Source organism: Heterocephalus glaber, unplaced genomic scaffold (genome assembly GCF_053883595.1).
Source record: "Heterocephalus glaber isolate CG9 unplaced genomic scaffold, H.glaber_assembly_v1.0 deba00001531, whole genome shotgun sequence".
Lineage (NCBI taxonomy): Eukaryota > Metazoa > Chordata > Mammalia > Rodentia > Bathyergidae > Heterocephalus > Heterocephalus glaber.
The window spans coordinates 23,411,185-23,436,702 of record NW_028258329.1 but is presented as its reverse complement, the minus strand read 5'-3'; the positions used below and the strand labels follow the sequence as shown (position 1 = coordinate 23,436,702).

At 42.7% G+C, this 25,518-nt stretch overlaps 1 pseudogene across 1 annotated transcript in view; it reads right to left on the bottom strand.

Moving 5' to 3' along the window:
* Positions 1-998: 998 nt before the first annotated feature.
* The window catches only part of LOC147824911 (S-adenosylmethionine decarboxylase proenzyme 1 pseudogene), a 60,260-nt pseudogene continuing 35,740 nt past the window's right edge, over positions 999-25,518 (bottom strand). Inside the window, exon 2 of the transcript XR_015441788.1 lies at positions 999-25,518. The product of XR_015441788.1 is annotated as an S-adenosylmethionine decarboxylase proenzyme 1 pseudogene (transcript).

The window sequence follows — 25,518 nt, the reverse complement described above, 5'->3', positions numbered from 1 at the left end:
CCTGAAGGGCTGGGGACTGAGCATCTACAGCCCCTTTCCCTCCGGAGCCTCACAGCTGCAGGGATGAGGGGAGGCTGGTGGGGACCATCAGAAGCACCAATCTGCTCATCTTTACTGGTGGCCCTACTGGCTGTCATTCATCCTGGGGGACTCAGTGACTTGGCTTCACAGGGGGAGGGGAGGGGGCTAGTGCCATTCATTCTGCCAGTCAAGATCCAGCATAGCCACTCAGGGACAGCAAGATTGGAGATCAGCTCCTTGCAGCCAGGCCAGGCTCTAGGGAGAGTCCCCACATGACCATCCCCATCTTCACTGAGTCTGTGCTATACCGTGCTGTCGTTTCCAGTTTATTGTGGAAACTCACGACAGCCAGGAAACAATTAGCCAGGGATCTACAAATGTGGAAACTGAGGCCCAGAGCAGGGACGTGACTTACCCAGATCCAAAACTCTAGGTCTCTAGTGGAAGGCAAAGTGGGGATCCCCTTCCCCAAGCTTTGTAAGAGCTTCTGCATAGACACTGGGCCAGCTGGGCCTGCAACACCTGCGACCATGGGCAACTGTGCTTCCCTTCTCTCAGATCTTGCTCTGTCCTCACTCGCTCCCAAGGACACTGACCTGCTGGCTGGAGCAGTCACCACTTCATAAGGACCTCGGGTCAGGCAGCTCTGGCAGGGAGAGAAGGTGGCCAGACATCACAGCCAGGAGCTGATGGACACAGTGTGGCCTTCCCACAGGGAGCAGCACAGCTGGCAGGGCTGAAGCAGAAGGACTTGTTATTTCCTGTGATGTTGGCTGTGCCTTGTGCTGGCCGGAAGGGCAGTGGAGCAGCTGCTCCCTTGGGCAGGTGGGAGTGGCAAGCTCTGTCACTGATGCTGGGTTTTCTTTCCTTCTCTTTTTAAAATACAAAGAGATGGTAGCAAAACACACACAACTGGGCCAGGGATTTAGCTCAGTGCTTCCGGTGCCTGCTGCAAAAGCACAAGGTCCCAAGTTCGATCCCCTGTACCAAAAAAAAAGGAAACAAAACACACACAACATAACATGTAGTCTCTTAACTTTTTAAGTATGCAGTTCTACTGGTATTAGGTATATCCTTATCATTGTGCAGCCACCATCTATCTCTGGGACTTTTCCATCAGCTCACACTGAAATAGTGTATGATTAATCAATGAATTTCCATTCTCCCCACCCCCAGCCTTGGCAACCACCATTCTGCTTCTCATCTATGTGAATTCGACTACCCTGGGTACCTGGTGTATTACAGTGTGTATCTAGATGTCCCCCTCAAAGCCTCATGCACTCCTAAGTGGGGCTTTTTGGAGCTAGCTGGATCTGGGGTTGTAATACTAGGATTAAGAGTGTGTGGTACTAAATTAGTCCACTGATTGGAATTAGCATAGTTCTGGGTGTGGATAATGGGAGCCCCACCCTGGATATTTGTGGCACCAATCAATAGGCTTATTGCCTGGATGGAATATAAAGAAAGAGAGAGAAGGCAGGGTGCTGCTGCTGCTGCTCATTGCTTGCTGCCTCCTGCCTGCTTTGTCATGGACTGTTTCTCCTCTGCCATATCACCCTGCCTTGGATCTAGTTGACAATGGACTGAAACCTCTACAGACTGTGAGCTGAAATAAACCTTTTCTGCTTTAAATTTGGGTGTCGGGTATTTTGTTTCAGCAATGAGAAAAGTACCTGAGACATGGTACCAGTGGAATCATTCAGCATCAGTCCTTTTGTGATGGCCTTATTTCACTTAACACAATGTCCTCAAGGGTCTTCCAAGTTGTGGCATGGTCAGAATTTCCTTCATTGTCAAGGCTGAATATTCCTTTGTGTAAATGGACAATGTTCTGTTTATCCGTTCATCTGTCATTGTGTAGCTGAGCTGTTCCCACCCCACTGGAGGTTAAAGTACCATCAACCCTGGGGTGCAAGTATCTCTTGGTCCCTGCTTTCAGGCCTTTTGAGTCTATACTCACAAGTGGGGTTGCTGGGTCAGTGTGGTAATTGTCATTAAGTTTTTGAGGATTAAATTTAAATTTGTTGCATAAAGAATACTTATGCACAGTTCAGAACTCAAAAGGTACCAAAAGAGAACACTGCAGTTTTTAAATTTGCCCTGTCTCCAGTGACCCAGTTCAACTCCAGAGAGGCAACCACTGGTCAGGCCCTTAGATGTCCTTCTTACCTGGGGTGGACTATGCTCAGGAAGGAAACTGTATGTGTTTATATGTTTTCATGTAAATGCAAGCCTGTTATGCAAACTGCTCCACATGTTACTTTATCCATTATTACATCTTGGAAATGATCTCAGATCGATACACAGAAGGCTGCCTCTTTCTCTATGATGGCTGCATGGATTCTGCTGTGTGGATATAACATAGTCCATTTAACCGTTCTTCTATTGAACCATTCTTCTGTAAAAAAAATGATTTCCAATCTTGTTCAGTGCTATACACATATTCTTGTACCTGCATCTTCTTTTTACACGTCTGTAGAATAAATTCATTTAGATGATGTCTAAGGATAATGCACTTTAATTCTGATTGTTTGTACCCAATCAATAGAAGTTGTACCCACCCAAGTAAGCTTCTTTCTACTGGCAGGAGTTGAGAGGGGCTGCTACCCTATAGCCTTGAAAACAGTTATTGGCCTTTTTTATTTTTGCCAATTTTGAGGAAAATGTTTTCTAGAGATTTTTTTTACCATTTTATATGAACATTTTCCTACATACAGAAAAGTTGAAAGAATTGTACACACAACAAACACATATTCATCACTGAGATTGACAATTGTTATATTTTGCTATCTTTCATTTATTCATATTTATCCACCTATCACCCTTATTTTTCCCACTATGGTACTGAGGATTGAGCCTAGAGCCTTCACATAGAACTACATTCCAGCCCTTTATTTATTTATTATTTATATTTTATTCTGAGATAAGGTCTCACCAAGTTCCTAAATTGCCCAGGCTGGGCTTGAATTTTTAATCCTCCTGCCTCAGCCTCCCAGAGTGCTGGGATTATAGGCATGCCCCATCACACCTGACTTATTTCCTTATGATACATTTCAAAGTCAGACATGTATTAGTACACTTCAAAGCGCTTCAGTATGTATTTCTGTAACTAGAATTTAATATTTGCTTATAGTTCCTTAAAATTTACATAACAGTGAAATGTACAAATATTCTGTATTGCTTTTGAGATTTGACAAATCCATATACCCGAGTAACTCGGGTTAGTTTTTAATTTTCATTTCTCATAACGAATGAGAATATATCTTTTGTATCTTTAGAATCCATTTGTATTTCCTTTTATGTGAACTCCCTGTTAATATCCTTTATCCATGTATTCTACTGGACTTTTTTGGTCTCTGTCTTTCTTGACCTTGGAAGCAGAGAATTTAGATAAATGTATTGATTTTATTTGTTTAATATTTATTTTATTTTACTCATATTTTTTCCTTTAGTCTAACTTGTAGTCCTCTTTTTCTCTTCTAGTACCTAATTTTGATCACTAGCATTTCTTTTTTTAAATTCACTTAAACTGATACATAAAAATATAAATTGCACACATTAACAAAGTACCGTGTAATGTTTTGATACATGTATACAATGTATAATAGTTAAATCAGGGTAAACATATCTATCTCCTCAAACATCATTTTTTTATTGTGAAGAATTTCAAAATCCTTTCTTCTTTCTTCTTGAAGCACACAGTACACCATGTCTGTGGCTGCCCTCCTGGGCAGCAGCCCACAGAGCTTCCTGCTCCTAACTGTACCTTGGCACCCACAGATGGACCTTTCCTGTCCCTCCTCAGTATTAGCTTTTGAATTGCTTGCCTTTGCTCTTTAAAATGTGCTTGCAGTTCTATAATTTGAACTGCCAACTTTGCATGTCTTTTTATTCCCAGCTATTCGGTGTTGAGTCCTCCTCCTTACCCACTCTACCCTGGCAGTTCTTTTGGGTCTGCATGGTCAGGGTATGTAATATCCAAGTCATGTTGCTACTCTGTGCCCACCTCAGTTTCTTCTCAGCTTTAGGGTTAAGTCTCTTCCAGGCCATCCTTGAAGAGGTCCTTGGGCTGAAGTATTTCCTATTATCTTTGTTTGGCTGCAGACTGCTATATAGCATGTCCTTTAGGAAGGGGTCACAGAATTAATTTTTCCCCAAGGTGAACAGGTGTGGATTTCTCTGTATTTTCTTAGTGTTTTGCTATCCCCTATCTCATGTGATATCTTACCAGCTTTAGAAAATCCTTGGCTCTTCTCCTTCAAATATCTATCTTTCTCTTATTATTGCTTTCTTCCCTTTCTGGTACCCAAGTACATTTTGACCTTTTCACTACATCATGTTTTGTTATGCATTCTTTCTGCATTTTTTCTTTTTATGCTGTAGCGCTAATATTTTCTGCTGAACTTTCAGTTCATTAATCTTCTCTTCTGTTGTGTCTGCCTGTTAAAACTGTCTACTAAATTTTCATTTCAGCCATACTTTTCAGTTTCAGAATTTCCAACTGATCCTTTAAAACAACGTCAATTCTACAGTGAAAATGATCGCTTTGTCTTTTTTTTCTTGAACGTATTTATCATAATGTTTTCAAAGTCCACATTTGATAATTCCAATATCAGGGTCATCTGTGGATCTGCCTCCATGATTTTTCTTTTGGTTCAATTTCTTGATACATCTGATGAAAATTCCACTGGGATACTAAACATTGATGCTCTAGATGATGGTCACTGCTTCCTCTAGGAGGAGGCTGGGGTGCTGGTACAGCATCTTAATCCCATGGGGGTGAGCCAGCTCAAGCTGGGGTTCACTTCTCTTGAGCAAGGCTGGTGTCTCCTCAGGTGTGAGAACAGCTCTAGGGTGTTGCTCTCTGGATTCCAACCTGAGAATCTGGGGCTTTCTTGGGCCTATTCCTTTTTGACATATCTTGAATTTTTCTACTCAGAAACAAGAGAAAGCATTGTGGGGCAACTCTTAAGATTATTCAGCCACTGGTGTTTGACTGTGCTATGGAGCACGGGAGCATGAAGCTTGGGAATTTCGGTCATTCACTGATGCCTGGTGTCTGCCAGTGCTGACAATGACAACATATATGTTTTGTCAATGCTATGCTATGCCCTTGCTCTGGATTTTAAAAAAATTTTTAATTTTCTTTTTTTTTTTTTGGTACCGGGGATCAAACTCGGGTCCTTGAACTTGTGCAGCAGGTGGCGAAACCACTGAGCTAAATCCCTGACTCCCCCAAAATTTTAAATTTCTAATTGACATTTAATAATTATTCATGGGGTATATTTTGATGCATGTATACAATTTGTAATGATAAAATCAAAGTATTTATCCCTTATCTCAAACATCCATCATTTCTTTGTGTTGGGAACATTCAAAATCATTTATTTGAGATATCTGGAAATATCCAATAGTTATTGTTAAGTATAGTCACCTTACTGCCCGATAGAGCACTAGAACTTTTTGCTGTTCTTTAACTTTTGTTCCCAATAACCAACTTTGCTCTGTCCCCTCCCCTGCACCCTTCCTAGCCTCTGGAAATGACTCTTCTTTCTACTTCTATCTATGTGAGTAACTTATCCTCTACATATGAGTGAAAATATGAGGTTATTGTCTTTCTGTGCCCGTTTTATTTCATTTAACATAACATTCTCCAGGCTCATCCATGCTATCACAAGGGACAGGATTTCAGTCCTTTTTATGGCTGAATAGTTTTCCATTTTGTATATACCATATTTTCTTTATTCATCTGTCTGTGGACACTCAAATGGATTTCTCTGGGGTTCTGAAGGATGTTCACTGCAGGATTGTTGTAACATTGAAAACCTAGTTGACAAGAAGATTGTCAGCAGTGGGATAGTCAAACAAACATGGTGTTTCTGTGCCAGGGAAACACACAAGGGGACAGGAAGTGCTTGCAATGAAAAAGCTGAGGAATGACACACAATGCGACCTGTCATTTATGTGAAGTGAAAAGGAGCTACATACACACTCCTGCGTGTGCACATGCATATTTCAGGCTACAGGCCTGTGCTCTTCTCTCTGCTACATCAAAACCTACTGCTGCTTGGATTGCTTTACTGCTTGAGAAGTTTAAGACCCAGAAAAATGCACCGGCATCCCCCTGGTGCAGTTCACCATTATTATGGAATAGACTGTGTGTGTTTTCTGCACATTTATTCAAAATTATTTTTTGGATTTCATTGAGGACTCCATAAACTGAGGCCCACACGTATAGGTGATGTGGTTTGGAGAGAAAAGACATAGTTAACACATTCTACTTAAAAGACAAATTATTTTCCTAGATAGTAAATAATAAGGAAAAATATTATACATTCTATCTCCACTTAATAAATGGAAGGAATGTGTTTTCAAGTTTGGTTAACAAGTGAGTGCCTCCTTGTTATTTAAGTCAAATCACAAAAAGCAACTGTATCTACAAAAAATTTTCAGTAACCTTTATTAAAGACTATAAAAATCAATGAAGTATTACATCAAAATGTAACTACAAAAAAATTAAAATTAACTTCCAGACAATTATGAGATGGTTAATTGTATCCAGGATGGTAACAACTTTATCCATGCATTGAATGACAACATAATCAGAATGTACAGTTGAAAAATGAGGATCAGACCCATTCTTCTGCAGATATCAAAAGAGGATCTATAAACTACTCAAAACCTTCAAATTCTGATTGATCAGTCTTTGTTACAATTTCATCATCATCTGTAGTGAGGCAGACAGGTTCATTCATAAACTGAGAATCAAAGCTGTCCAAACCAAATTATCCAGAAATACTTGGTTTCAAGCTAGGAAATGATATAGGTAGGGAGTGGCAAAGCTGGCTGGGGAAATAAGCAGGACCTGTCCTTTACAAGATCCCAGGGCAGCTGGAGAGGTGGGTGGAACTTGTAAATTACAAGTCTCCAGACTGCAACTCTCAGGACTGTATGTAGAACTTCTCCAAAGCTCCCAGGAGAGGTGGACAGAAAGAGACCAGACTCAGGAGCTCACTATCACTCCTCACCATAGCCTACCCTGCCTCTCCTAGACACGGGGCATACTTTTGTGGTTACTTTTTATTGTTTTCTTTCTGTGTATAGCCTAAAATTGCTCTGTAGAGCTAGTTCTTCCCTTATCCCTTTAATCCCTTATTTTCAAATAAACTTTTGCTACCGTGTTTGGCTTGGCTTGTCCAATTCTCTGTTTGAGACAAGAAGGACCTAGAATAATTCTGACAATCATTCCTGTTTTTCTTTCTTTCTTTTCTTCATCTTTTTTTTTTTTTAACAGTGTATTGCTTTTCTTTGGGGGCCTGGAGGAGGGGGAAAGACACCATGGTGAGGGAAGAAATCAAGGACTACAAATGAAGGAGCAATTATTAAAACAGTAATACACAAGGTAAGCAACTGGAATCATTTTTTTTAGGGGGACTTGACTCGTGGAAGAAAAATTTTAATCACTGTTGCAAAAACATTTTTATGAAGTAGAGATTGGTTTCAATAATATTACTGGAGAATATGTTCTCGAAAGTGGAGGTAACTGGATGTAAAATTCTGGTGGCAATGTAATAGAACAGTCCCAGATTATTAGGCAGAGGCCAACACCCAATGGGGATGAAAGCCTTGTCTGGGGGGGATCTTGGATGATACCTGCAGAAATATTACACTGTGCATGAACCAAATTGAATTATTTTCACAAATGTTGTAAAGTTTCATACAGTAAAAGTTTTTTTCTACACGCACTTCAATTTCACAGCAAAAGTGGCACAGAATACCTAAACACAGAAAACAGCATTCATGCAAGATGTCTAACTCTTTGATAACAGCAATGCATACACTTCAAAATGATTACACTGTCATTACCTCTAGGGCTTTCTGGAACTGCAAGGTGGCAGTTATGGAAAGCACGGCCCCTGGTATTAATATCTAGAAAGCAGCCACCACCTTCTATGGGTGTTCTTTTTGCGTTTTTTCTTCACTTTTCTTAATCAACTCTGCTGTTGTTGCTGCTTCTTAGCAAAACTGGTAAAAACAAAATTGTTATCATTGAGTACAGCACTTTGGCAATCAAAACTTAAACCTTCCATCTTCTGGGGTGAAGAAAGCACTGTGCGACATTTAGAACTGATTAACAAAGAAGTTGGTCACAAATTTTCCTGCCTTGAAGACTTCCGCAACTTTCCCGATCAGGTCATCATGGGAGGTCTGACTTGTTTCAAAGCCAACACAAGAAAACTCTGGTTCTAGAGTGATGTGAATAGTCCAATAAGTTCCATCCGATTTTATTCTGCTCATTGACTACTCACAAGGATTGAACAGTGTGGCATCAATGACAAAACCTAGTTTCAGGTCACAAATTCCATCTTGCGAGTGACATCCTTTGCAGTAACACCATCTTCTTGTAGAACTGGTCCCTAACTCCTGGGTCAGTCTCACTCATCAGAATTTCCAGGGTCTGATCTGGCTGACTGATTACTCAAGTCTCTGGGAAATCCAAAGTATACAAGTACCAACAGTCAGAATTCATACGTCCCATACAATATGCTGCTCCTTTTGGGAAAATTGCAGTAAGAAACTTTTTGTGGGTGTGGGTACCTTTGGTGAGAAAGCTTCATGAAATTTTTAGGAGTATAAAAGAAGCTTTGAATTGAGTCAAACTCACTGTGATCCCTAGCAAGCTTGAATGAGGGAACCAGTGCTTTTAGTATGAGTGTGGTACCACATGTCTTCAAAATGAAACATCTCTTGGAGACAAACATGCTACTGTCACTGAGTACATAAGTTTCTAGCATGTCAGTTTTTGTCATACTTATGATTGAACACTGCACATCCTTCAGAAGTACATCCCACTCAGATCTCGGGATAGTTCAAAGATTTCCCACATCCCTGGTTGGCATCAGGTTTCTGACGGGAGAACCAAACCTCCAGCAGTTTCTCAGTCTCTCTCAAAAAACGTGCAGCTTCTATCACTGTGACTAGTGAACAACCAACAACCACAGAAAATTAATTAAATTAAGTCTTTTTTCCCACTGCTGCTGCTGTTGTGGATTAGTCCAGCTGTGTTGCTATAAAGTTCAGGTTCCTTTTTTTCTGCTATAATTTTATATTAACTTTTTTTAAAAAAAGGATTAATGAAATTTTCACCCAGATTTTTTATATAAGTGAAAGTTGAATGTGAGTCTCTTTGGAAATACAGGCAGATGCAGTTCAGTCTCTTTTAGTCTAATGGTTTCCCATTACACAGCAGAGCGAGCACTAGCTAATGTTACCGGCCATACTGTGTAAGCCTGGTGAACCATTTCTAAGGGAACTTCTTGACAAGATTTTGGCAGAGCCAGCCAAGAGGTAACACTTTGGCATGACCAGCCCCGCTCAAAAAAAACATTTTGGTGGTTAGGAGAGCAAAGCTCATGTTGGACACAATTGTTCCTCTTCTCCTTTTCTCCCTCAGTCTATTCCCTAAGCCAGGAAAGAAGGGACCGTTCTTCAAGGAGTCAGGGAAATGTTCGCTGCTTTAGCCTTGAGGGACAGGGAAGAAAATGTAGACTTTTGTTTTTATTTTGTAGCCACTTGCCTTCTACTCTGTGGGTATGTCTTGTTTTCCCTATGTTTGTTTATTGTACTTTCAAATAAACCTGGTCTCTTTCCCAGTCTGTTTTTTCTGTTACTTTGTTATTCTTTTTGGAAATTAACCTGGTCTCCCGCTTACCCCAGGTTTATAAATAGCTTTTTCTTTTTGTGTTGCATTTGTTTGCTACCTTTTTTTTTTAAATTAGCTGGGTCTCCACTTACAATACTGACAGCTTTTTTTCAGTTTGTGCTTTGGTTGGGTGTTGCCATCTCGTCTTCCATCAGACTATCACTTAGGTAGGTCTGCATCAGCAGCTGCCACCATCTTTTCTTTCTTTTTTATTTCTCTTTTTTCCTTTTTGATTTAATAACTGGCCTTACAAGTGAAGCTTCTGATTTTAAAACAACGCATGAGCTTATGGAAAACCAGAAAGAGGAACCTTTTTCTGTCCTCAGAAAGAAAAATTGTGTACTATTCCTTTAAGAAGTTGGAAAACCATTGAGCAGGCAGAGCCACAACCAGAGGACTATCCCTTTAAGAAATCAGAAAACTGTTGGGGGACAGAGGTACAACTGGAGGGCCAAGGCTGGGCAAATGCAGGCCTGCAGGCAGCTCTATCAAGGGAAGGTTCAAGAGCTATAGTATTTAGTGCAGGCCCCAAGGAAGACAAAGATGTCCTGGACGACCCTGTTCTAAGACCCCCATTTGTTTCCCAGGGGGATTTCAGTCTTACCAATCTATTTAGAAAGGATAATCAACTAGGAGGTCTTCTTGACCTCCCCCTTATACCTCTCAGTCCAGTAAATCAGCTCCAACCCTTCCAAGTAACCAAAGGACTCTATTAGAGCTTAGTGCCCCAGAAAAACTCAACATTCCTCAACTCCCTCTGTGGCCTCTTCGGACAGCCCTAAGTCCCACTGGGTGACAACTATACACCCAGCAACATGAACCCAAAGTGGTGCTTCCTACTACTCTGGTGCACAACTTGTCCTGCCCCTAAGAGAAATCCCAGGAACGGGAGGAAATACTTGAGTGCAGGTTCCGTTTTCAGTTGCAGATGTCCAACAGTGCAAGGAACAGTTAGGCCAACTGTCAGAAGACCCTAGTAAGTTTACAGATGGGTTTCAAACTTTGGCCCTTGCTTTTGATTTATATGGTGAGATGTCCGATACATCCTGGCCACTTGCTGTACCCCAGATGAAAAACAATCCTATTAAAGGCTAAAAACTATGCAGATGAGCAATATACCTTAAAAAGGGAAGGAAACCACCCTGGAACAGCTCTTCTCCCTTCAATAGAGTCAAACTGGGGCCTTAATTCTCAGCATAGACTAGAAATGATGTCTAGCACGCTAGCTGCTCTTACCATGCGGATAAAAAGGTGCATTAGAAAGTCTGTTAATTATGATAAAGTGAGTGGGGTTTTGTAGGGCACAGAGGAAAATCCAGCTTTGTCTTGTAACTAATAAGCAGAGGCCTTCTTTAAGTATGCCAATATAGATCCATCCTCTAGGGAGGGAAAAAGCACTAATGGAGCATTTCATCTGTCAGTCAGCCCCAGATATCTGGCCTAAGCTACAAAAACTTCAGATGGGGCCTCAGACATCTAAGACCCACTTGCTGGACATGACCTTTTCTGTGTTCAACAATTGGGACCCAGAGAAGAGACAACAGAGACAGGCTAAGATCATAGCGGTTGCAATTGATAATGCTTTAAACCCACCCAGGTGGTCTAAGGAAAAACCCAGGGACAACCAAGGAAAGGGTTCCTATCAAGTGTAAAAAGACGACACTGGGCATGAGACTGCGCCAAGCTCCCACCTGGGCCTTGTTCCCCATGTGAGGCAGCTAATGCACCTGACTCTTGGCACTGGAGGTTTGACTGTCCCTGCTCCCAGAGGGGGGCTATGCCAGCCAGAACCCTCATTTCCTGCTCTGATGACTGAAGAGGGCCAGAGGAGCTTGCAGTGGCCCTGTCCGTGGACATCACCATCTACTCCAAGGAACCCTGCATAAACTTATATGTCATGGTTGAGCCAATTCAACTGCCTACAGATCCAGGAGCAGCTCATTCTGTTTTGACTTCCTTCTTTAGAAAACTCTCCTCTTGCTCTATAGTCATAGCTGTGGTCAAAGGAACCCCTAGTCAGAGATTCCTTATTCCTCTGATGTGTCACTGTGAAGGTCAAACGTTTAATTACAAGTTTATAATTGTCCCACGATGACCTGCTCTCTTGCTAGGAAGAGATTTATTAACAAAACTAGGGGCAATTCTCAAATTTTAGCTAAATTTTACTTGCTTGGATTACACCAAATTAGCCAACAGGTAAATCCTGTTGGATGTTACAAGAGAATACCTGGTAGGGCAAATTCAGCTATGCCAGTAATTATAAGACTAAAAGACCCCAGCTGATTTCCTAATCAAAGCAGTATCCAACCAAGGAAGAGGCATGTAAAGGTCTCCAGCCTCTCATAGACAAGTTTCTCAAATATGACCTTTTCAACTCCTGTCAATCCCCTGGCAATACTCCCCCTTTCCCTATCATAAAGCCTGCTGGAGAGTATCGGATGTGCAAGACCTCCACCTCATTAACAAGACTGTCATTCCAACCATCCTCTAGTGGCAGATCCATGTACAATTCTCTCCCAAAATCCAGTGGACATTACTTAGTTCTCACTCTTAGATTTTAAAAACACATTCTTCTACATTCCCCTATATCCAGTCTCTCAGTTTCTGTTTGCATTTCAATGGGAAAATCCCATTTCAAGAGAAAAACACCAATATATCTGGACAGTTCTCCTGCAGGGGTTTAGAGACAGCCCTCACCTTTTTGCTCAGGCACCAGAAAAAGACTCGAGGAACCTAAAGCTAGAACAAGGAGCCATCCTACAGTATGTAGATGACATTCTAGTTTGCAGCGCAACTCAGGAACTAACCATAACACTGTACAAACTCTTACCTTTCTAGCTAAGAAGGGACATAAAGTCTCCAAAGAAAATGCTCAGATGTCCCTCCAAAGAGTTGAATATTTAGGATATAGTCTTATACATGGAAAACGACAGCTGTCTAGGGAACAAATACATTCTACCTCCTGCCATCAAACAACAGCTTCATACCTTCCTAGGAATGGCAGGTTTTTGTAGGATCTGGCTACCTAATTTTGGACTAATGGCAAAGCCTTTATTATGAGGCAGTAAAAGGCCCTGAGTCTGTACCTTTAGAATAGACAAAAGTGCTGACAATGGCTTTAGAAAAATAAAGCATGCCCTTACTCAGGCTCCAACACTGGGAATACCTGACAAACAAACAAACAAACAAAACCCCAAAACCTTTCTTTCTCTATGTATCAGAAAAGAGAAGAATCGCTTTGGGGATCTTGACCAAAATGCTAGGGCAAGAACCCTGCCCAGTGGCATACTTTTCAAAGAAATTAGATGAGGTGGCTACTGGACGGCCACCCTGCCTGAGAACAATTGCAGCTACAGTTGTAGTAACAGAAGAAGCTACAAAGTTAACTTTGGGACAGAGACTAGATGTTCTGATTTCCCATCAGGTCGAAACTATTCTAGAGACAAAAGATTACTTGTGGTTAACAGGAGAACACTTACCAAGAATCAAGCTAATGCTCTTAGACACCCCCGAGGTTATAAACACTTGCACTGCTGCTTCTTTGGTGCCTACAGGCCCAGAAGTTAGCCACTCTTGTGAGTAAGTGATCTCCCAGGATTACCCAAGCAGACAGACATCAGTGACCTACCCGCCCCTCCAAAACCCTGAGGAGGGGTTCACTGATGGAAATCACTTTGTCTGAGATGGACATAAAAAGGCAGGTTATGTAGTTGTCAGCTCACAAAAGGTCAGTGAAGCTAAACCTCTTTCCCCAGGAACCTCTGCTCAAAGGCAGAGTTGGTAGCTCTTACTTGGGCATTTATATTAGGCAAAGACAGAAGGTTAAACATCTACTGACAAAAAAAAGCAAGGCTCCAGTGCTGCTACGGATAAGTAAATAAGATCTTTCTAAGGCCATGGCTCAGACTCTTGGTAATTCATGTAACATACCTCTCTAACACACATTATTCTCTACAGAAGTGTGTAAGTCTGACCTGCTCCTCACATCTGGGCTAACAGTAAAGTTTCTTTCTCCCATCAAACAGGCAGCTCCACGCTCACTAACTTTTTCTCATTTTCTGGCAGGTTTTTCTTTCCTCAACACAGCCACAAGCCACAATAACACAAGGTAGTTGGAAAGCACATAATCCCTAGCAGGTAGGGTCTACAAACCCTAGACAGAAGATAGAAGACAGAGATCTTCACTCCTTCAGCACCCCATAAAGATGTGAGGGATTTATGTCTCTCAGAGGTAATGATATAGGCAGTAGGGCATGGCAAAGCAGGCTGGGGAAATTAAGCAGGACCCATTAATCACAAGATCCCAGGGCAGATCTGGAAAAGTGGGCGGAACCTGTAAATTACAAGTCCCCAGGGCTGTACCAGATGACTCTCAGGACCCATATGTAGAACCTATCATAATCTCCAGGAGATGTGGGTGGCATAAAAGAGAACAGAAGCTATGAGGAGCCTGCTATCATGACAACTCACTTTATTATATCCAAGTCAACATTTCAGAAGAATAGTTGCCCCTGAATATCAGCAAATCCTTCTTGAAGATGACAACCCAATCATTCCTTTGGGTCTTGTTGAGAACACCCTGCAGGACACTTGCAGCTGTGTGAATTTTTCTTTCCAAAGTAACTTGGAAGAAATAATGGCCTAAGGTTTGATCAGGTTTATCAAAGCTCTCAATATGAAATGGAGACTTTGTTTTGGGAAGATGAGGGGACCGGGGATTGAACGTGGGACCATGCACTTGCAAGGCAGGCAGCAGAACCACTGAGCTCAATCCTAGGTCCTGAAATGTAGACATTTTGACCATCATCTCAATTGTCAGTACTCCAAGTGTCCACCAGATGACAGTGAAATCATAATCAGCTCCTCTCTTAAAATTTCTGGAGCAAGGTAATTAGGGTAATTAGCACCACAGAAGTGCTGGCCCAATCTCCTGGCTGTAATCCTTCCTTACACACACACAATAGTGAGCTGAATGTGCACTGAGTTCAGTAATATATTGCTAATTTTAACTTTCTATGAAGTATCCCTCACTCAGGAAGATCATTGAAAGTGAAACTGATTTCTGTAGTACTCTGCAGAAACCGCATGTTCTTCGGGAAGTATTCTTTGTAGCGGCAACCTTACAACATGAAACATTAGATCTCCATTTACATACTCTGTAACAAAGAATGTTGGGCTTTCTGTCTGAAATCAAGAATGCAGTTCAACAAGAACTACATGGTCAGATGCCCGCTCCAAAACACGCTTCTCTGTCTGTACCTGATCCATACTGATGAGATGTTTGCTCACAACTTTCATTGCATAAATGCAATCTGGTTCTTTTTAATTGAACCAACCGTACTTTGGCATAACTTCCTCTCGGTATCATCTGTAGCAAACAGAAGTCCTGAAGACCTAAACTGCATGAAGCTATGCCCTTTCCCTGGTGTTTACTGCTCCCTTTTCTTCATCAACTTCATTGAAACCCTCATAACTTGAAGGATTATAAGGGTTGACTGTCCGTGCAGGTTCTGGAGGCCATTGGCCTCATGGGTTCCAGTGGCAAACAATGCCACCCATATGCATTGGCAAGATTTGTGGCACTCCTTATGAGCCAAGTATTGACAGTTGATACCCTTATGTACCTGTGGTCTGAGTCCCCCATCCGGTCTGTGCAGATGCCATAATGAAACTGTCCATTGAAAGGTTTAGCTTGAAAAGTATGACCATTTGTAGAATAAAGCTTTCTCCAGAGGCATGCACCTCTGCAGAAAATGGATTTATGTTCTGGACAAGGTATTCCAGGACCTTCTGGTACAAAAGAGAATACACGAAATAAGAGTTGAGAGTCCTTGTTTAGCTCAGAAATCTTAACGGCTCCTTCTAACTCCATGGTACAGTGCATAGATCTTCTTCCTCATCTGTCCATTTCATGGTGAAAAGCTGTTCATTGTCAAAAGAACGTATGTGTTGAACTTCATTGTAAAGGCTCTCAAAAGAGACGGAAGGCTCAAAATGTGTTCTCATGATATCGGGGCCTGTCTGGTAGAGGTGTAGGTCGCAGAGGTGCTCGGGAACAAGGCGCCATAGAAGTGTTGGCTGTCTGGGAAAGTTGGCAGCAGGGGCTCCCTGTGGGAGGGTGGCCTGACTGCCTGCCTTGAGTACACTGGCCAGACTTCTGTAAGGCTCTGATAGTGCTAGCTTAGCCAGGGTGGACATAGGCTGGTTTCTTGGTGCTTCCTGGGGCCTGGTGGGCTGGGACGTTGGTCTCCCACCCTGGATTCTATGGTGTCTCTGGGTTTTTGGTTCCTGAGTTGGGAGAAACCTACTACTGGGTGTCTCTGGGTCCAAGTCAACATTTCAAAAGAATGGGTACCCCTGAATATCAGCAAATCCTGCTTGAAGGTGACAACCCAATTGTCCCTTTGGGTCCTTGTTCAGAAAATTCTGCACTTGCAGCTGTGTGAATTGTTCTTTCCAAAGTAACTTGGAAGAAATAACGGCCTGAGGATTGATCAGGGTCATCAAAGCTCTCAACAATATGAGATGGAGACTTTTTTTGTGGGGGGAGCAGGGACCGGGGATCCAACTCGGGACCTTGCCCTTGCACGGCAGGTGGCTGAACCTCTGCGCTCAATCCAGGTCCTGAAATTTAGACATTTTGACCATCATCTCAGATCTCAGTACTCCTAGAGTCCACCAGCTCCCACTGAAACCGTAATCTTCTCCTCTCTTAAAATTTCTGGAGCAAGGTAATTGGGGTAATTAGCACCACAGTATGTTGGTCAAGTCTCCTGCCTGTAATCTTTCCTACACACACACAATAGTGAGTTGAATGTGCCCTGAGTCCAGCAATACATTTTCCAATTTCTAATTTCTATAAAGTATCCCTCGCTCATGAAGATCAGTGAAGGTCAAACTGATTTCTGTAGTACTCTGCAGAAACCGCATGTTCTTCGGGAAGTATTCTTTGTCACGGCAACCTTACAACATGAAACATTAGATCTCCAGTTACTCTGTAACAAAGAATGTTCTGCTTTCTGTCTGAAATCAAGAATGCAGTTCAAGAAAAATATGATTAGATGCCTGCTGCAAAACACGCTTCTCTGTCTGTACCTGATCCATACTGATGAGATGTTTGCTCACAACTTTCATTGCATAAATGCAATCTGGTTCTTTTTAATTGAACCAACCGTACTTTGGCATAACTTCCTCTCGGTATTATCTGTAGCAAACAGAAGTCCTGAAGACCTAAACTGCATGAAGCTATGCTCTTTCCCTGGTGTTTACTGCTCCCTTTTCTTCATCAACTTCATCGAAACCCTCATAACTTGAAGGATTATAAGGGTTGACTGTCCGTGCAGGTTCTGGAGGCCATTGGCCTCATGGGTTCCAGTGGCAAACAATGCCACCCATATGCATTGGCGAGATTTATGGCACTCCTTATGAGCCAAGTATTGACAGTTGATACCCTTATGTACCTGTGGTCTGAGTCCCCCATCCAGTCTGTGCAGATGGCATAATGAAAGTGTCCATTGAAAGGTTTAGCTTGAAAAGTATGGCCATTTGTAGAATAAAGCTTTCTCCAGAGGCATGCACCTCTGCAGAAAATGGATTTATGTTCTGGACAAGGTATTCCAGGACCTTCTGGTACAAAAGAGAATACACGAAGTAAGAGTTGAGAGTCCTTGTTTAGCTCAGAAATCTTAAAGGCTCCTTCTAACTCCATGGTACAGTACATAGATCTTCTTCCTCATCTGTCCATTTCATGGTGGAAAGCTGTTCATTGTCAAAGGAATGTACGTGTTAAACTTCATTGTAAAGGCTCTGAAAAGAGATGGAAGGCTCAAAATGTGTTCTCATGGTATCAGGGCCTGTCTGGTAGAGGTGTAGGTCGCAGAGGTGCTCGAGAACAAGGCACCGTAGAAGTGCTGGCTGTCTGGGAAAGTTGGCAGCAGGGGCTCCCTGTGGGAGGGTGGCCTGACTGCCTGCCTTGAATACACTGGCCAGACTTCTGTAAGGCTCTGATAGTGCTAGCTTAACCAGGGTAGAAATACCCTGGCTTCTTGTTGCTTCTTTGGGCCTGGCGGCTGGGACGTTCACCTCCCACTCTGGATTCTTTGGTGTCTCTGTGGTTTTGGTGGCTGAGTTGGGGAAACCTGCTACTGGGTATCTCCGGGTGTCTAGTGGCCAGGCATGGTGAGACTTGCCATGGCCCTTTTGAGTCATTGTATCCCTGGTAGTTGGGCTTAGCGAGACTTTGCATGGGGTTCCTTTTTTTTTCTAGGTGACTGGTGGTCATGTCTGGGCATACCTGCTCTAGGCTGTCCTTGATATCTGGGTGGCTCCTGCAGTGTGTCCTGAGGTGCCTGGATGGAGTCAATCATCTTCTCACTGGTTCTCAGATGCTTTCCCTGCCTGAGCTCCTGAAGCTGTGACCTCTCAAAGTGGAGATGAAGCTCAGAATGTTTGCTGTTGGCTGTCTCCAAGGAAATGAGCTTGGAAGGTGGCTGTCACTTCATTGTGATGCCTGTTCACAAGGTTCCATGTTCTCTATGGACCTGTGGCCAAGGAGTTGAGATCATGTCTTGGGGTTCATAACCTGAGTACCCTTGTTGATAAGAAGACTCTATGGCCTGTCTTTTTCTTTTCTTTGTTTTTGGTACCAAGGATCGAACTTGGGACCTTGTGCTTGAGAGGCAGGCAGCTGAACCACTGAGTTAAATCCCCAGCCCCTGTCTTTTTCTTCTTACTACATAAATCAGTGGCCACTTACTTATTTTTATTACTTTTATCTATGTAAGTATATATCTTTTTTTTTGCGGTACTGAGGATTGAACTCTGGGCCTTGGGCTTGCGAGGCAGGCACAGTGCCACTGAGCTAAATCCCTAGCCCCCTAAATATATATCTTTTTATCACCTATCAATCATCTAAATGTTAGTGTTTTACTTTTGAAGTACTGGGGCTTGAAACCTGCATCTTCAAACTGAACTACTTCCTCAGACTTTTTTCAGATACCCACTAATGTTCCCACTAAGTCACTAAATTGGTCAGGTTGGACTCCACCTTGTGATCTTCCTTTTTTTTTTCTTTCAATTTATGCTGGGTTTATTAGGACACACTGCCATTGTAAGTCAAAGAGCATCTGTAATAAACAGATACTCCTGCTTTGCTAGAACTTCAGTAAACTTAGAATATTTACTATGCAGCACAGGTGCATAGCTATGGACTCATAGATGTATCTGAATACACTCTGAAATAAATGGACATCCATATTGTTCTCATTTGCTTTTTCCTGAGTATGCTCCTCATTACATTCCATTTTTAAACACATCAAATGCTCTAATATCTGCTAAGTATTATAAAGTATTTTGTATGCTTGTCTATAGAGGATATTGTATTGCACAGTGGAGACACAAAGATACTGGTCATACCATTTAGTTTTACAAAGCATTTGGAGATAGTGTAATTAAGTAGAACTCATTATTTTGCAAACTAGGAGGTTTATTCATTAGTTTAACAAATATTTATTGATTCTCTAGGCACTAAATATAAAGAGTAAGCAAACTCCTGGCCTGAAAGAGCTTAAGTACACGTCATTAGTAGATTAGTACATCCTAATAGTACTTTCAAAATATAGACAATGTTAATTGGCATTGGAAATTCATTTAGACATTAATGGTAATGTTTGTCTCCTGTCAAGTTTTTATTTTAAAAAAATTGTAAAGAATGCAGTTGCAGTCCAAGCAATTTTTGTCAATTTTCTTTTTCTGAATTAATGGAAATTTCTAGAATGTCTTGATATTTATGATACTTACATCATCATGAAAATGATATATTATCAATTCAAGAAGAAAAGCACCCTAAAATTTCACAGCCCCACACACCATTTTCAGAGAAAATGGCTCCACTGTATGGAAGGCCCACAGCACTGTGCCCATCACGTGCAAAGTGTCAACACAACTTGTTGTTTTAAAAGTGAAAATGTCACCAATTCCTAATATCACTGAAATCTTTTCTAGTTTTTCATTTGCTGTTTCTAAATATCACACTGCACCAGGCAAGATGGTGTGTGGCTATAATTCCAGCATTCTGGGGAGCTGAGCCAAGATCACAAGGGCTCGACCCCGTCGCCGGGGCGATGGGACTGGGATCCATGCGCTGCCGATGTCCAGACGGGCGGAGCCGAGGCGGGGACGTGGGCGGGCTGGGACCTAGGTGGGCCCTCCCCGCCTCTTGCGCCCCAGCCTGCCGCTCAGGCTGCCTGGGCTCTCTGGCGGAGAGGAGCTGCTAAGCCGGAGAGTGGGCGCAGAGCTCCCGCCCCACCCCACCCCCTGCCCCCGCCCCCGCCCCCGCCAGGGGGCCAGAGCCTGCGCCTAAAGGTGCGGCTCCGGTACGCGCAGCGCAGAGCCCGCGGGCAGGCAATGGCTTAGGGCGCGAGGGCCCGCTGGAGGTAACCAAGCCGGAGGGCCAGGGAAGGCAGAAAGGGAGGAAGCTCGGGGCCGCAGAGCAGAGCCGACCGTGAGTTTCCACAAGGAGGATGGACAGGGTGAGCAGCCTGTGCCAGAAGGCACTGCACATCGTCGCCGAGCTGTGCTTCGCGGCCAGGTGGAGTGGGAGAAGTGCTCGGGCATCTTCCCGCCGGAGCGCAGCAGCAGGGCTGGGGGCAGCACAGGAATATCTGCAGGTTTCTGAATTCTCTGACGATGGCCACAGGGACGGAAGGAGCTTCCCTGTGCGCTTGGCAGAGCCTGAGCCGCTGCTGAGACCTGCCGCGGAGTGGCACAGACTGTAATTGCCGCAGTCCACACACTGGAAACTTATTTGGGGAATGTATAAACTCAGCTGAGAGTCATTTCTATTTGTTCAGGAGGCGTTGAATTCCCTCGAGAAGAGGAAAATGAAAATTGTAAGGAGCCGAGTCAGCACCCTGTGCCTGTGTGCCAGGTGCGTTGGTGCCGCACAGGAGGGAAGGCCAAAGCAAGGGGCCTGAGATACAGGATACACTTAAATTAAATGAAATCCAGAGCAAAGAGTGCGGGAAGACACAAGAGTGTGTAACATTGTAGAAGGACCTGTGCGTTGGTCATTTTAACAGCTGATGCAGTGGATATCTTAACACCTCTCTTGCCCTGTTGTGATTACACACCAGTGTTTTCCTGAGACTCATAGGCTGGTAAAGTAAACAACGTGTGAAGGTTGGAGACCACATACAGTATGGTACTAGCTTCTAAATCTCTCCAAAATGTACAGCTATGCAAGTTTAAGGTAAAACAGAGTATGAGCTGTAGAAAGCATTCTGAACTTTTCCTGAGCACTGTTAGAAGTACTTATAGTACTAATCCCTTTGAGATTTTTCCTTGGGAACAAAATGAAGAAAAATTAGTCTAAAACATTTGCAGGAACACTCTTATCCTCTTTAGGGGAAATGGATTCTGTTCAAGTGGGGCAGTTGATATAACCCATGGACATGTGTTTTGCATGGCTATCTGGAGGGGAGATGTTCTCCTCAATTATGTTGTGAGATACAAAGATAAATTAGATTACCTTTTTCAATTGCAAATTTTTGCAACAGAAGTAAACTACTTGAATCTGCAAGCAGACTTCCAATATGAACTGACATCTATGAAGTAGTTTCAAAGTTTATATACTGAATATTTAATTATATTATTAGCCACCCAGCTTCACACTGTGCTTTAAAGTAAATCTTCTTCTAACTTGTGCACTTGTGCCCTTTGTTATAGGCTCCTAAGTGAAAGCACTTCCAGTAGCTGATCCTGATCCTTCTGTTCATTATTTAATGAGAAATGCATTAAGAAGGCATCAGTGACATTATATAGAGTGGTTATTTACTTTGAAAGTAATCAGCCCTGCACAGATGGGACTGGTGATTCTAACATTGTAATGACAGTTATAAGCATCAAATTTGTATCCCTTCAGATAGAAATAGAAGAAAAGTGATTTAAGTAATACCAATTAAAAAGTCACTCTACATTGAAGGAGCTAAGAATCACATATATACATTTTTCTACTGTATTTTAAATGTCAATAAAGAGCAAGCGTCACCTTCTCCTTGACCTAGGACTGTTAATAGTAACAGCAAGAGCAGCAGCAGTGTCATTGCACTGAGAGTCCCTAACCAAGGGAACCAGTCTCTCGTTTTATTAAAATTGGTGAAAACTTGCAGCTTCCAACACTAATTACTCTTTTAGAACAGTATATTTATAGTTGCCTCCATTAAACTATTATACCTGAAAAACGAGTATACTTATGTAACCATATATATATGAACAGTACAGGCATACTACAAAGTTCATCATGTGCAATTTTTAGAAAATTATATTTTGGTAACTTTTTTTACCCTCTCTTTTTCTCTTTGTACTAATGATTCTCCCCTTCTACCAAAGTAGATATATCAACCACTAAATTCATTTTATTGCATAATACAGTATAATAGAATGCTTAGGAAAAGGGCAAAGCAATATACTGGTTTCAAATGTTACTGTCCACATGCCCTGTAACTGAAATATACAGAACCATTTTTGAACTGGATTTGGGTTCATTTCTGCTCAGTCTTTCATTGCTGCTTGAATTCTTCTCAGGTTCAAGGAACTCACATGGCTTGAAAGACAGTCCTCTGCACAAAACCACTGCTGATCAGTTTAAACCCTCATGTGTCCAAAAACACACTCACATCCCAGGTGTGGGGGGGCCTAACCTTAGTATGAATATTTTAATAAGCATTTAATTCATCATGCTGTAACTTTGCATTTTTATACAATTTTAATCTGGGGCTAAAGACTCTAAAATAAAAATTTAGACAAATTCTTCTAAGTACCTCCATGTATTCTCCAATTTCTTAGCGGTGGGGATAATGAACAGATAAGTAGTGATGAGTTTCATTGAAGTACTTCACTTTAAGAAAGATAACTAAATTAAAATCTTGAAATTAGATCATACTTTTTCTGAGATGAAGGCCTATGATAAGGGCTTGAAATGAACAGACTTTATGTGTTTTCTCTACAGACACAAATAATCGCTCAATTAATGGAGTTACCATCTTTGTATGACCTTATCTCTGAATTTTACACATCCTGAATGTCTAAATAGTAACAATTTAGAAACATGTATCAGTGGAAACTTTCCTTTGAGACTAATGGACAGGAAAAAGAGTGATTGAGCCATAATGAATTAAGAACTATGTGCACCTCTGAAGAAGGACAGATGAGAGGATCTTTCTCGCTTCTCCCACTTTTTCACTCCACGGAAAAAATGGCCAATTTCTACCATGTCTCATCTCGTTATCACTCTATCACATTATTAATCTAATCATCATTGTGCTTTAAAAATTGCTTGGACTGCAACTGCATTCTTCACAATTTTTTAAAAATAAAAACTTGACAGGAGACAAACATTACCATTAATGTCTAAATGAATTTCCAATGCCAATTAACATTGTCTGTATTTTGAAAGTACTATTAGGTTCTACTAATCTACTAATGACGTGTACTTAAGCTCTTTCAGGCCCGGAGTTTGTGCTCACTTCTTATCCTCATCCCAAGAGCCCATGCACTTTGTGTTCCAGGTGATAGTTTGCAGTTCCTAGATGTGAGCAAGCTGTACCATTCAGCATGTAGTTTTTTTGGGTTTTTCGCAGAGCTTATTCCATCAGTGTAAGCATGTTAGCTTTTGTGTGTGTTGTTATGCCATTGTGTGGCTGAAGCACAAACTGTTCATGTGCCCATCTGCTGATGCCAATTTGTTTCCACAGTAACAGGCTTTCACTTGGACCTGGTGAGAATGCTCCCAGCTGCCTGTGACTGTGTGGGATGTCCTGCTGCTGTCCTTCTGGGTCGTTATCTCTTCATCCCCAGCCCCTGTGGGAAAGACATGGGTACAGGGGACACAATGTGGTGGACTTGGCCACTGGAGCCTGGCTAAAAGCTGCTGTGACCACAGGCTCACCTACTTTCCTCCTAGCTGTGCCTCAGACACCTACCCACCTCTCGCCATGTCCCAAAGCTGTGGGGAGAGAGAGTTGCTTGAGGACTCAGGGAAGGGTACACTGCCCATGTTCCTGACTCCCATTGGGCCTCAGCCCTACAGAGTGGACCTCACTTGCTGGCTTTCACTGCAGCCATCACAAACACTGACAATTCTGAGTATAGTGTTAACCTCCAGTTAAGATTAGGTCTTGGGGACATTGTAGGGGTCTTGGCAGGATGGCCTGGTGACCTTGTCTGAGATTGTCTAGCCTTGTCTAGGACCAGGCTCCAGCACCTGGATGCCAATGCCAGGAGAAGATCACCAGCATCTCCTGAGACCTGGCTGGGGTGAAAGCCAGGAACATAGACTCAAAGACAGATTTGCCTCGCTGCCCTCCAGATGGAGTGTGCTCATTAACCTTAATTACCAGGCGGCACAAGGCCCATCCACTCATTTCAAAGCAAGGACACGACACTCAGGAAGATACAGAACTGAACTCAGCTCCCTGGGTACTGGTCCTCCTGGCTCTCTGCCTGTGGTCCCCATCAGGATGGCACCATCTCTCGATACAGAGCCTGCCCAGGCCAAGTGTTCTTTCTACCATCTGCAGATATTCCAGAGTTAGGGATCCTGACCCGGGCAGCAAGTGACCCTCCAGACTTGTCAAAGCAGCTGTAGGGTCAGGGTGTCCCTGCCCTGAGTAGAAAAATGTCCTGCCAAATGTTGCAGGACAGCTGGGGACAAAGTGAAGAATCCAAATGCAGGACCTGGGAATGAGTGTCTGGGCAGTGTTTTAGGGAAAAGCCAGCAATAAGGCAGTCGTTCAAAGGATGCAAAAGCCCAGGGTTTGTGTGCAAATCCAAGCATTTCTTGGGGGATAGGTGTGCTCAGGAGGACGGAGGGTCCTATCCTCAGATTCTGCAGCCTTTTCCTGGGTGAAGCTACACTGAACTCATGTGCCACTTTGGGAACATTTACTTAACTCCAAGAAGGGAGTTTGACATCTCATAAATATGATGTCTCACTTGGTTTTTAAAAAGTATTTATGTAATTATTAATTTAAATGCAATAAAAAAGATTAGAAACCTGCTTGAAGAAGATTAGAAAAGACTGTCTTCAGTGTGGCTGCATTTCAGAAATTTCATCCTGGTCTCTTGAGAGCCAAAGTTGGGGTCAGGCTCTGCACCCTTCCTCCCCTGCCAGATGGATGTGTGTGTCCCTGCCTCTTGTCCTTCATTCACATGGGCACAGAGCTCAGGAGGGATCCAGGCTTGTTCTACCGAGTGCACAAGGTCAGTCTTAAGTATTAGTATTAACTACTACTATTCGAATATATTAGTACTCAATGAGTTTTTCCCCCCAAAGTGTGAGTAGAACCCTTCATCTTCCATCTCCTTGGCTCCATCCAGAATGAACTAGAAGTGGTTCTTTAGTTCTGTAGTTTTTTTGGTTTTCCTTTTGGTTTTTGAGGTCCACTGTGCATCAAGCCCCAGACCCGAGGCACCCTGACCACGTGCTGTGATCCTGAGCTCTGTGGAAGTTGTGGCATGTTGGGGAGCAGTCTGCTTCTCTGTTTCTCTCGTGTCCCCTTGCTTTCCCAGGATGTCACTAGGGTGATGAAATCCATACAGTGAAGTCTATCTGTTTGAAGCTCTGTCAACTGGCTGTTCTGGGCCGCCCCTCACCGCCCCAAGACTCATGCACTGAGGGTTCTCAGAGTGTTCAGAGGTTGGGACTAAAGAGATGACTGGATCATTGGGACACAGATGTCATCAATAGATTAATCCATTGCTGGGTTCATAGCCAACGAGCTGTTAGGAGGTAGGGC